General features: G+C 41.1%; 1 protein-coding gene and 1 non-coding gene across 2 annotated transcripts in view; one reads left to right on the forward strand and one right to left on the reverse strand.

Moving 5' to 3' along the window:
* The window catches only part of FER (FER tyrosine kinase), a 295,373-nt gene that overhangs the window by 225,708 nt on the left and 57,475 nt on the right, over positions 1-12,190 (reverse strand). The window lies entirely within an intron of this gene.
* TRNAI-GAU (transfer RNA isoleucine (anticodon GAU)) lies at positions 6,818-6,892 on the forward strand. The gene has a single exon. It is a non-coding gene; the product is annotated as a tRNA-Ile (tRNA).

A 12,190-nucleotide genomic window follows, 5' to 3' on the forward strand; every position in this document is an offset into this window, starting at 1 on the left:
CTAAATTGTTCAGGGTGGTGAGAACCAGAGAGGATTGTGAGGCACTCCAAAGGGAATCTGTTGAGGCTGGGCGAGTGGGCGTCAACGTGGCAGATGCGGTTCAATGTGGCCAAGTGCAAAGTAATGCACATTGGGGTCAAGAATCACAGCTACAAATCCAAGTTGATGGGGTGTGAACTGGCAGAGACTGACCAAGAGAGAGATCTTGGGGTCGTGGTAGATAATTCACTGAAAATGTGAAGACAGTATGCGATTGCAATAAAAAAGGCCAACACCATGCTGGGAATTATTAGCAAGGGAATTTAAAACAAATCAGCCAGTATCATAATGCCCCTGTACAAATCGATGGTACGGTCTCATTTGGAATACTGTGTGCAATTCTGGTCACCACACGTCAAAAAGGATATTATAGCATTGGAGAAAGTCCAGAAAAGGGCAACTAGAATGATTAAAGGGTTGGAACACTTTCCCTATGAAGAAAGGTTAAAACTCTTGGGGCTCTTTAGCTTGGAGAAACATTGACTGCGGGGTGACATGATAGAGGTTTACAAAATTATGCATGGGATGGAGAAAGCAGAGAAAGAGTTCTCACAATACAAGAACTCATGGGCATTCAATGAAATTGCTGAGCCGTCAGGTTAAAACGGATAAAAGGAAGTACTTCTTGACCCAAAGGGTGATTAACATGTGGAATTCACTGCCAAAGGAGGTGGTGGCAGCTACAAGCTTAGACAGCTTCAAGAGGGGGTTAGATAAAAATATGGAGCAGAGGTCCATCAGTGGCTATTAGCCGCAGTGTGCGTTTGTGTGTATCTGTGTGTGTGTGTGTGTGTGTATAAAAAAAAAATTTGGCCACTGTGTGACACAGAGTGTTGGACTGGATGGGCCATTGGCCTGATCCAACATGGCTTGTCTTATGTTCTTATGTTAATGCCATTTTCTCAGTTAAATCCAGTATGAGCAACAGTGATTTTTCTCATTTGTCTGAATTCAATGCAGTGCCAGAGGCCTGCATATCAGACTTCTCCCATCTACCCTTTCCCTCAGCAGCTGTGTGAACCCCACAAAGATGACACTGGGGGACCCGTATACATGAAATGTCACATAATAAAAGCTGCTGCACTGAGAGAAAACCAAGTGACATCACCTCTCAAAAGCACAGAAACATGACTTCCCTCCTCTGAGCAGCACCCATGCAGGTAAGCAGTGTTCCCTCTAAGCTGAGTTAGTGTGAGCTAGCTCCATTTTTCCACCTCAAGCTTGCACATTTTTGTCTTAGCTCAGAAAAGATAGCCCCAGAGCAAACTAATTTGTGCATTAGCCAAGCCGCTTGCTCACAACTTCAATGCCAGAAGCTCACAAAGAATTTTTGCTCAAAAGACTCCACAGCTTAAGGGGAGTATTGCAGGTCAGTATTACCATTTTGTGGCGCATAAACTGCTGCTGTAGGAAAGGCAAGGCAGAAAAAGTCCACTTCCATCAGCTTATGCCAGCACATATTAGAATTTTGACCACTGATTTTAAACTTTTCCATACTTAAATGTATATGCCTTAAAAGTAATGCCAACTACTTTCTGTAACACCAGCTGCCACTGTGAGGCCATAGGCACCATGACATCCATTAATGAATTTTCTGCTGCTCATTTCCTTTTTAGAGATTAAAAAACAACAGGGGGTGGATTTTAGAAGTCTGGAATCATCACAAAGTACAGAAGCATATCATATGTATTAACATGACACATTCTCTCTCTCGGCTTGACTTCGCGAACGAAGATTTAAGAAGGGTGCAGTAGTCCACGTCTGTTGCAGGCTCGCTGGTGGCTGACAAGACCAATGCGGGACAGGCAGATCCGGCCACAGTGGCTGCAGGGAAAAGTCTGATTTGGGGTTGGTGCTGTAGCAGTGCAATTCTTCCTCAATCTCCTTTTGTCTTCAAGACCAGCTATGCGTGCGTTCTCAAAGGAAGAGACAGCTTGGTGGATGGTGTGCCTCCATGCTTTGCGATCTGAGGCTAGGTCAGACCACTGGTGATGGTTGATGTGACAGCTGCCAAGGGATTTCTTCAAGGAGTCCTTGTACCTCTTCTTTGGTGCCCCTCTATTTCGATGGCACATGACACATTAAGAGGTACAGAAATTACCTAATACGATCCAACTTTCAATAAGCTATACACAGCAGTATAGACTACATTCCCAATCATTTATCCAAGTAAGATTGAGAACCATTGTGTAAGTATGACCCTATTATCCACACAGAAAACCCTCTTCGATAGTTTAGTTTTGCATCGTTTGCATAAAGTCAGGAGAGTAAGAGATTTCCTGATCTCCTTGGGCATGCCATTCCACAAAGCGAGAGCCACAACAAAGAAAGCACATGTATGAGCAGGTATTGATTTTGCTCATTTGCAGGCTGGCACTTGTAGAAGCCTTTGCTGACATGAATGAAGTTGTCACAAAGAAGCATAGGGAGAGAGGTGGTCCCACATATAAGAGCGGCCAAAGCCATGAAAGGCTTTGTGATAGATAGTACCTTAAACTGAGCCCGTAACAAATGAGGAGTGACTGAAGCATCTGCAGAATAGGAGTAATATTCAAGCTCCATCTAGCTCCACTTAATAGCCAAGCCATATCATGCTGAACCTGTTGAGCTTCCAAGTCATTTGGAGGGGAGACCAATATACAGAGAATTACAATGGTCCAGTCTCAGCGTTACCATGGCATGGATCCAGGTGGCCAGGTCAGCCATATCAAGGTAAAGGGACATCCTGTGGGCTAGGCTAAGTTGGCAGAAAGCCTTTTTTACAGCTGCATTAACTTGTTTCTCCAGTAATAAAGCTGGATCCAGTCTGACCACAAGGCTTTTAACTGAAGAAGATATTGGATTTATATCCCGCCCTCCACTCCAAAGAGTCTCAGAGCGTCTCACAATCTCCTTTACCTTCCTCCCCCACAACAGACACCCTGTGAGGTGGGTGGGGCTGAGAGGGCTCTCACAGCAGCTGCCCTTTTCAAGAACAACCTCTGCCAGAGCTATGGCTAACCCAAGGCCATTCCAGCAGGTGCAAGTGGATTAGTGGGGAATCAAACCCAGTTCTCCCAGATAAGAGTCCTCACACTTAACTACTACACCAAACTGAGTCAGCAAGGATCACTTGATCTCCACCAGAAGTGGGGAGAACAATGTCCTTCAAGATTGCCTCATTTTGTTATTTTATTTTTCAAATTTATATTCCACCCTCTCCATGAATGGGCTCAAGGTGGATCACAAGTGGATGCTTAGTCCATTCAGCAGCACAACAAGCTTTGCCTCTGTGTTTTCAGGGTTTAGTTTCAATTTGTTCACTTTTAGCCAGTTAACTGCCATACCCAGGCAGTGTTATAGGACCTCTACTGCATCACCAAGAGATCTGAAAAAAAGATCTATCATGGCCTTGGACTTTCATGTTTGCAGGTTCACCTCTCCTCCTATGCATCACCATAACAACTTTGCTCATCTGAGCAAGGTCTTCTGTAGGAGCTGATTTGCAAATAGGAAAAATCAACAACTGTCAATACACGTGCCTTCTTATGGAATGGCCCACCTGAGGAGGTCAGGAAAGCTCCCATTCTCTTGGTTTTCCACAAACTATACAAAACTGAATAATTCAGGACATCTTTTCTATAGAGTTCCACTGTTTTAAATTAGTCACAAATTATTGGGAACTGTAGTCTATACTACTGTGTTTAGCTTACTGAAAGTAGGATCCTACTATGAAATTTTTGTATCATTTAATGTGTCGTGTTGGGACTTATGTATGGCTTGAGTTCTGTTTTTAGATTTTTTAATTGGTTCTACACACTAAGTTGTATTATATTGTTTATTGCGAGGGTGTCAAACATGTGACCTGGGAGCCAAATCAGGCCCCTGGAAGGATCCTATCAGACCCATGAGCAAATCAAAAGTCGGTTTGCAACTTACAGATGCACAACTGAACAACACCTAAACAGCATAAAGATTGCTACAGCACAGACATTGTCTCCAGTTTTTGATGTAATAATCCAGAACAAGAGGTGTTAGTAATCAGATACCGTTAAATAAACAATATTGCAAGAATGCTAATGTTTTAAGCATGGCTTATTTGAAGTTTTTTTTTAAAAAAAAAATCTTTGTGTTTGTCTGTATCTGCTACTTGGCATTACATTTTATGATACACATGGCCTGGCCCGACAAGGTCTCATTTATGAAAGATCCGGCCCTCATAACAAATGAGTCTGACACCCGTGTTTATTAAATACCCTATACGGTCAATTATATTGACTCACTGTTCAGTCTAAGTGAAAAAAGTAGACTAAAAATGATGTAAATAAAATATATACATATTGCTGACAACCAGTCCCCAAACTACAAATTATTTGTCCTAAAGCCTTTACATAGAGATTGAAAACCATGGGGGTAGAACTGCCCTGTGGAACCCACACCAATAACAATAATGGTTTCCAACCGCAACTCTGAGTCTGATTGATGATGAATGATTTGAACCAGTTCAACACATGTGATGGGTGTTGTTATGGGTGCGACTGGGTTCCTCTCCTCTTTTCACTGTATTCATGTCCTCCAGTCTTTCTCAATAGGAAAACATGTGAACTATTTAGAAAAGAAATAACAAGTCAGAGTGTGTGTCCAGCCCAGGTTTATCCAGCAAATTTCCCTTGATTATCCTTTTACATTTTCTTGAATTTAGGCTTCCAAGATTGTAGGCTGATACTGACCATTGTCCATGGTTGTCTCTCTGTTCTTGCACTGCCACATAGGAGTTGTAGTTATTTTTCTGGGGGAAACTATAGTTTTGTAGACAATCACATAGCCCTCAGTCTGTGCCATGGTGTCTTCACATGTTCTTGACTAGCATATGAAGCAACTTCTGTACAAAAGCTCACAATGCCCAGCTGCTTCAGGTTTTCCTCTGGGTCCATGAGATCTCTGACCATGAGATCTCTGTAATGAATGTCAATAAATCAAAAGTAGGTCTGCAACTTACAGATGTGCACACCTGAACAACACCTGAATAGCATATTCAAGATTGGTACAGCACATTGATTGCAGTTTTTGATGCAGTAATTCACAGCAAGAAGTGACATTTATCAGAGACTGTAAAACAAAATATTGCAAGCGTGCTAATGTTTTAAGTATGTTTTATTTTAAGTAAAAAAATATCTTTGTGTTTGTGCCCTTTATAAAGTTTATATGTCTGCTACCTGGTATTACATTTTATGACACACATGGTCCGGACCAACAAGGTCTCATTTATGTCAAATCCGGCCCTCATAACAAATGAGTTCAACACCCCTGGTCTAGACTTGGAGTTGGTTTGCTACTGCTCACTTAATCTTTTTTTTTTTTTTTTTTTGCAGAAAGTAGATTAGAAACCAGGTGATAATTGGCCACATCATTTTTTTGCAGGGATTTTTTTTTTTAATGTAGTGGACAAATAGCTGCTTCTTTGAGTAGCCCTGGGAAGGAGCTCTGAGTTAGTGGCTTGTTTATAATAGATGCTAAGTATTTGCTTATGTGGTCCTTACATGATTTTATTTTAGCAGCCAGGATGGGCAAACATCCAGGGTACAAGTAGTCATCTTCATAGATCCTAGGATCTTGTCTACACATCCATCATGGAAACTGGGTCAAAATGATCTATAAGTAGCCAGGCGGTGCATAATTAGACACTTTTCCTGGGGTACCAATAAGCAACATCCAGATCAGAGCATATTCTCTATATTTCATCAGCAAAAAACTTGGCAAAAGTATCATAACTGTCTGTTCATGGGACATTAGAGGCTCACATTTAGCCATCAGCAAATGCTGATTTTCTGTGAACAATTAGGATGAAAATGAACTAGCTAATGCAACAATAGAGAAGTAACCTTTCACTGCTGCTGTCACTGCCCCTTCATAGGTCTTACAATGTGCTCTATAGCATGATCTGTCAGATTCAATACAAGTTCTCTGCCAGTGCTGCTCTAGACATCTCCCAAACATGTTCTGGTAAAGTAGGGGACTGTGTTTCATCCCATGGGATGGAGAGGTTGGCAAGGGGTAGCCTTGTCAATAGGTTCAAAGAGCTTTATATTCCTAATTTCCATGGCAGTCTCAGCAAAAGACAAGTCTGGAATCCTAAAATCCCTCAGACTATTCTGGAATCCAGTAGAATTCATGAACCTCCAAAGGTGGACCATTTTAACTGGGGTCCCTTTCCTGTGGGTTGTCACGTCCACATTCACCTTGGTTTTAATTAGGTAATCGTCAAAATCTCCAGCCCTGAAATCCTACCTTCCCTCAAAGATTCACTGCAAAAGATTAAATCCAGGGTGTGACCTCTTTCATTTGTTGGGCTAGTCACAATTTGGGAGTCAAGGAATTTATAACATCCAGGGCAGGATTGGATTCCAACGGAAGATTCCAGAATGCTCCAGCCTCATTTGCCTGCCTCTAGCTTGGCATTCTTTGGATAGGAGCTGCAGCTTTGCAGCAAAGAGCTATTCTCTTCCAACACCTTTAGAAACAAAGCCGAGTCTTTTAAAATGCTCCCCACTCCCTTCTTGGAAGCCTATATTTAAATACCTTTTTATGCTTTCCTTTTTATTTATTCTCTTTGTGGATCCCACTGCATATTTTAAGACATCATCATGGTATATTGTGGTAGTATGCACAAAATGATGTAAAAGTCAAATGTAGTATTTTAAATAGATGGAGAAGTGGAAAGGGAGCAGACATGGGATGGACAGCTTGAACGAGTTGAAACTGGCCAGGCACAACAAGCTGTACTTGTTACCAAATTGGGGGAGGGATGATGGCTCAGTGGTAGAGCATCTGCTTGATAAGCAGAAGGTCCCGGGTTCAATCCCTGGCATCTCCAACTAAAAAGGGTCCAGGCAAATAGGCGTGAAAAACCTCAGCTTGAGACCCTGGAGAGCCGCTACCAGTCTGAGTAGACAATACTGACTTTGATGGACCGAGGGTCTGATTCAGTATAAGGCAGCTTCATATGTACATATGTACAAATTCATAAGAATGGACTGGATGGAGCACACCCTGAGGAACTCTGGGGGAAACGACAGGTTGATTTAAGCTTCCATGTTTCACCTGCAGAAACCTCAGGAGGAACAGAGCTACACCTTATCCACTCCAACCCACATTTCTTTTTTTGTCATTGTTGCCAAAAATAAATACCTATAAAGGTACTGTAAATGATCTGTTGATGTGCATGGAAGAGGAAAAGCTTCAAGACCAACAGTGATACTGCCATGCAAAACTGCAAAACCTTGGTCACTTGGGGGTGGGGGTGGAGTATTAAAGTGAGTATTAAAGAAGTTAAAATACAGTAGAGAAGTTGATGAAGATGGAGGAAGGAGATGATGCCGCCGAAGGAGGAAGGAGATGATGCCGCCGAAGGAGGAAGGAGACATTGAGGAAGAAAACTACAAAGTAGTAGTAGTAGTAACATCTTGGGCTGGTCCCAACAAGGTATTGTTGGAAAGAATGTTGAATTCCCTACAGAATGATCAGTCTAGGAGTTTCCTGTACCACTGACAGTACCTCTGCCAACTCAGAGAGGGTGCCCACTGGGGAACTAGATGGCTGGAAGACAAGAAGAATGACTAATCTATCCTTATGAACTATGCTAGCATCGATTTCCAGAAGATACTTGTATCCTAGCAACCTATATCTCAAAGGCTCTCATATATAGGTTTTACAGCTACTCCTAAAAACAGAGAATAGGATGGCCCCTATTTCCAGCGGAAGCCCATTTTAGAATATGTTCTGAAATTGGCCATTGCTTATTTCAGTTATGGTGCTCTTATCTTCCTATAATTCATGCGTCTCCTAAAAAGCTCATGGGAAGAACGCAAGTTTCACATGGTAAGAAATCTGCATCTGATTTGGGGGAGTAATAAAAGTTCTGAAAGGTATTCAGAAAGGTGACTGATGAGAAAAGTGACTGATATACCTGTTGATTTTTCTGGACCTGTCAGCAGTTTTCATTCTACTGACCATTGTATCCTTCTAGAGAGGCTGGCAGACTAGGACATACTGTGTTTCGGTGGATTCACCCTTATTCAGCTTACCAGTTCCAGAAGGTGGTGTTAGGGAACTGCTGGAGGATTGTACTGAAATATCTCCACTGGCTGCCCATCTGTTTTCAGTCATTATTCAAAGTGCTGGTTCTTTCCTATCAAGTAAGTCTGAGGCCAGGGTACTTGAAGGACCTTCTCCTCCCACACTGTCCAGTCTACCAGTTAAAATCCTCTTTTCAAGCCCTGCTCTCTGTGCCCCCACCTGCAGAGTTAAAGCAGAGGGCAACTAGAGGAGGAGAAGGAGACTGGATTTATAGCCAACCCTTCACTACCCGAAGGAGTCTTAGAGCAGCTTACAATCTCCTTTCCCTTCCCCTCTACAACAGACACCCCGTGAGGTAAATGGGGCTGAGAGAGCTCTGAAATTAACTGCTCTGAGTTATAACTGACCCAAGGTCATTCCAGCAGGTACATGTGGAGTAGTGGGGAATCAAACCCGATTCTCCCAGATAAGAGTTCGCACACTTAACCACTATACCAAATTGGCTCTCCAGCAGTGACAGCTTGCCATTGGAATGCCCTCCTCAAGACTCACTTGGAACCCATCTTACTCTTTAAGGTATTAAGCCAAAACAGCCCTTTACACAGACTTTTATCCAAGAGGTTTCATTTTAATCATTTTATTTATTTTGACATTACATGCCATCTCCAAAGACTCACTTGATTTTATAATCCACTCCAAGCCTAGGGCCTGTTTTGTTAATATAATTTTAGACAGCTGTTTGTGTTATGAGCTATTATGCTCTGGCTCTTTCAACTGGCTCAACTTGTTTTTATTGCCATATTTTTTTAGATCTATTTTTTATTTATTAATTCTGCTGGTTTGACTGTTTTAATGTGGCATTTTATCTTGATGTGTTTGTTTTTGACTGTTTTATTATTTTAATGTTGGTTTTAACTATTTTATTATGCCTGTAATCTGCCCTGAGCTCGTTATGGAAAAGGGTGGAATATAAATCTACAAAATAAATAAATAATAACTTGTTTTATACGTAACTAAAAAGCAAGTAGGTGTTATATTGCAGTTGGTTTGTAGCTCCCCTATACCCGCTACTACTCCTGGATGGCCAGGTGGCACCTGTAACCATGGGTGCTATTTGCATCCCTTCCTAGAGAGGAGGAACCTAGCCACAGTTACACATGTCTTAATGATGACCAGACTAGGGGTAGGCACAAAATTTATAAGGGCAGTTTGTTTGGGGTTGGTCCACAAACCAACCCCTGAACTGAATGGGCCCAAATGCTCCCCCCCCCAACCCACCTGAACCAAATTGATCTAGTGAGTTTGATTTCTTTTTCTCCAGCCATGACTTGCCACGACAGGGAGAAAGGAGGTGGGGACTGCCTTGGAAGGACCTGATGAGCTGCTACATTTAAATGGACGCAAACCATTTAATACGTCAGTTCTGCTTCCCCCTTCCTTTGAAGCCAGCCATTTAAACCTAACAGATGAATAGAAGACCCCGCACCACTTGCTGTTAGGTTTAAATGGCTGGCTCTAAACAGCAAAAAGGCAGGTAAATGTTCAGGGAAGGTGCCTTCCCAGAAAATCAATTCCTAAATTCCAAACTAGCCCACGTTTGTACTGAATTTTGGCTTGTGAGCCTGTTCATACCCATCCCTAGTTTAGACTATACTACTGCATTGTATTGTAAGTGGGGCTGTCTTTGTACAGAAACAACAACTGTTCCAGAATGTAGCTACCAGTTAGGAAGGGAATGCCATTAGAAGAACATGATTCCTTTTTTGTCCATGTACACTGGTTGCTAGGTAGTTCTTGGCCCTAATTCAAATGGCAAGTTGTAACATTTAGAGTCCTAGATAATCTGGAATCAGAACACTTTAAGGATTACTCATTCAGATCTGCCCAAGCACTAAATTTTGAGGCGTCCCCCCCACCACAATGTGAAGTACAAGAAAGCAACTTCTCTACAGCAATGCCATAGCTCTGAAATTCTTTCCAAAATGAAGTCCACCAAGCTCGCATTTTTTTTACTGTTTGTTCAAAACAGTCTCCCTTAAGAGGATTTTGCTGGTGGAAATGATAAGTTGTAATGACCATCATACTTATAAATGTGCCATTAAATGGTGCTAACTCAGAAACTGGAGACTGACTTTTTGACTGGTAGCTTATTTTGTTTTGGTTTTGTATAACCCATCTTCAGAATGGTTTCTTTGCTGTAAAAGTAAGATACGTATTCTAATACATAAAATAAAACAAAGAAAGATCATTTATTTGAATGTCAACATTGCATATTAATGTTTTTAAAAATAAAGTCTATGAGTGAAATTGGTTTGTTGCTACACAGATCTCAATGTAAATGATATCATAAACCCTACTTAAATGACTTAAGTAAAAATTACTTTCAGAACTAAGAACTACCATAAAGATGCTGGTTTATCTATGGCCATCCCCAAAAGGAGTACTTTGTTTCAGCAGGTAAGGACTAACGTTATGAATAAATATTCTAAGAACATATGAATTAAATCACAATTCTTCTTTAAATCATCCCATTTTAGCTAGCAGTGAGCTCCACGTACTGTATATTAGCCCATATATATTCATCTTATAAATTCTATTTATTAGATTTGGAGTTTTACTTTTACAGTTACACTAATATGGTGATGTTTAAATTTAAATCCACTTTGCATGTCTAAAAATATGCAAAACTATGTAGGGTCTGAATCACCTTCCCAGGATTTGGAAAGCACTACATGAATGGACAATGCAGAAAAATGCCATATGCCTTTTTTCCACTGGTAGCTGGATACAAACTACTGAAACATGTGTTGATGCAGACTATGCTATGCTGGTAAGTGTAAAGTGATGCACACTAGAACAAAAAATCCTCGTTTCAAATATATGGTATCAAGATTGAAAGATTTTGGTATTGGATAGCATGTGGAAAATGTTAACTCAGTGTGTAGTGGTGGCAAAAAAAAAAAAAGGCACGCTCCATGATGGGCATTATTAGAAGATTTGAAAATAAAAATGTCAATATTCTAATACCCCTGCATAGATCTATATGAGGCAACCGTATTTGGAATATTGTGAATGGTTTTGCGTGCTGTATCTCCAAAAATGTACTGCAGAGCTGTAAAAAATAAAGAAGCTAATCAAGATGATTAAGGGGCTCGGGTACCATTCCTATGAGAAAAGGCTGAAGAATCTGAGATTTTCCAGTAGGGAAACTGTTTTCTCTCTCCCATAATACTACAACTCAGGTGAATAGGTCAAGGATGGACAAAAGGAACTGCTTCTTTACTCAGTGAGCAGATACACTGTGGTTCATCACTAGTAGATGCAGAGATAACCACAAGTCTGTATGTTTTAAAAGGAAGTTGTTATTGTTAACCATTCAGTCATGTTCAGCCCTGGTGATTCTACGGGGCAGTTCTCTCCATGTTTTTAATCTTGTACTATTTGAGTTGTTCCATGCTCAGAGTGGTATTGACTTTTACGATGTTTAGCCACTGTGCTCTTCTGTGGCCTGATTTTCTTTTGCCACTAATAATCCAAGCATAATTGCTTTTTTTTAGTGCGTTCTTGAATGTCAGTTACAGTTTTGTGACTTTTCCTTCCAATGGCATGTCTGGTTTTATGTGCTCCAATACTTGCTTGTTTGTTACCTTTGCTGTCCAAGGAATGCACAGGACAGAGCCCCACATCTCAAATATCAATTTTACATTCCAGTAATGGCTAGTAATTATGGCAATTAAAGGGAACCTCCATATTCAGGGCAGCAGACATCTGAATACCACTGCTAGAAGGTAGCATCAAAGGGCTTGGCTTATTATGCTCTGTTTATCTTCCAAGGCAACTGCTTGATCACTGTGAGGGACAGAACACTGGAGATGTTGAACTATTGGCCTGATACAGCATGGCTCTTCTATGTTCTAACAACTGGTGTTGTAGAAGAGAGGGAACAAACAATGAGCTGAATACAATCATTCCCTTATGAAAAGTTTAAGCCAGTATCTGACAGAAGCATTCCAGTTCTGATTACTGTTGTTTGTGCTGTGAAGTCCCATTGCTCAGGAGAATGTAAGGTGAAAAGGTCTCTATATATACTACTATT

This window comes from Heteronotia binoei, chromosome 4, assembly GCF_032191835.1.
Source record: "Heteronotia binoei isolate CCM8104 ecotype False Entrance Well chromosome 4, APGP_CSIRO_Hbin_v1, whole genome shotgun sequence".
In the NCBI taxonomy this organism is placed as follows: domain Eukaryota; kingdom Metazoa; phylum Chordata; class Lepidosauria; order Squamata; family Gekkonidae; genus Heteronotia; species Heteronotia binoei.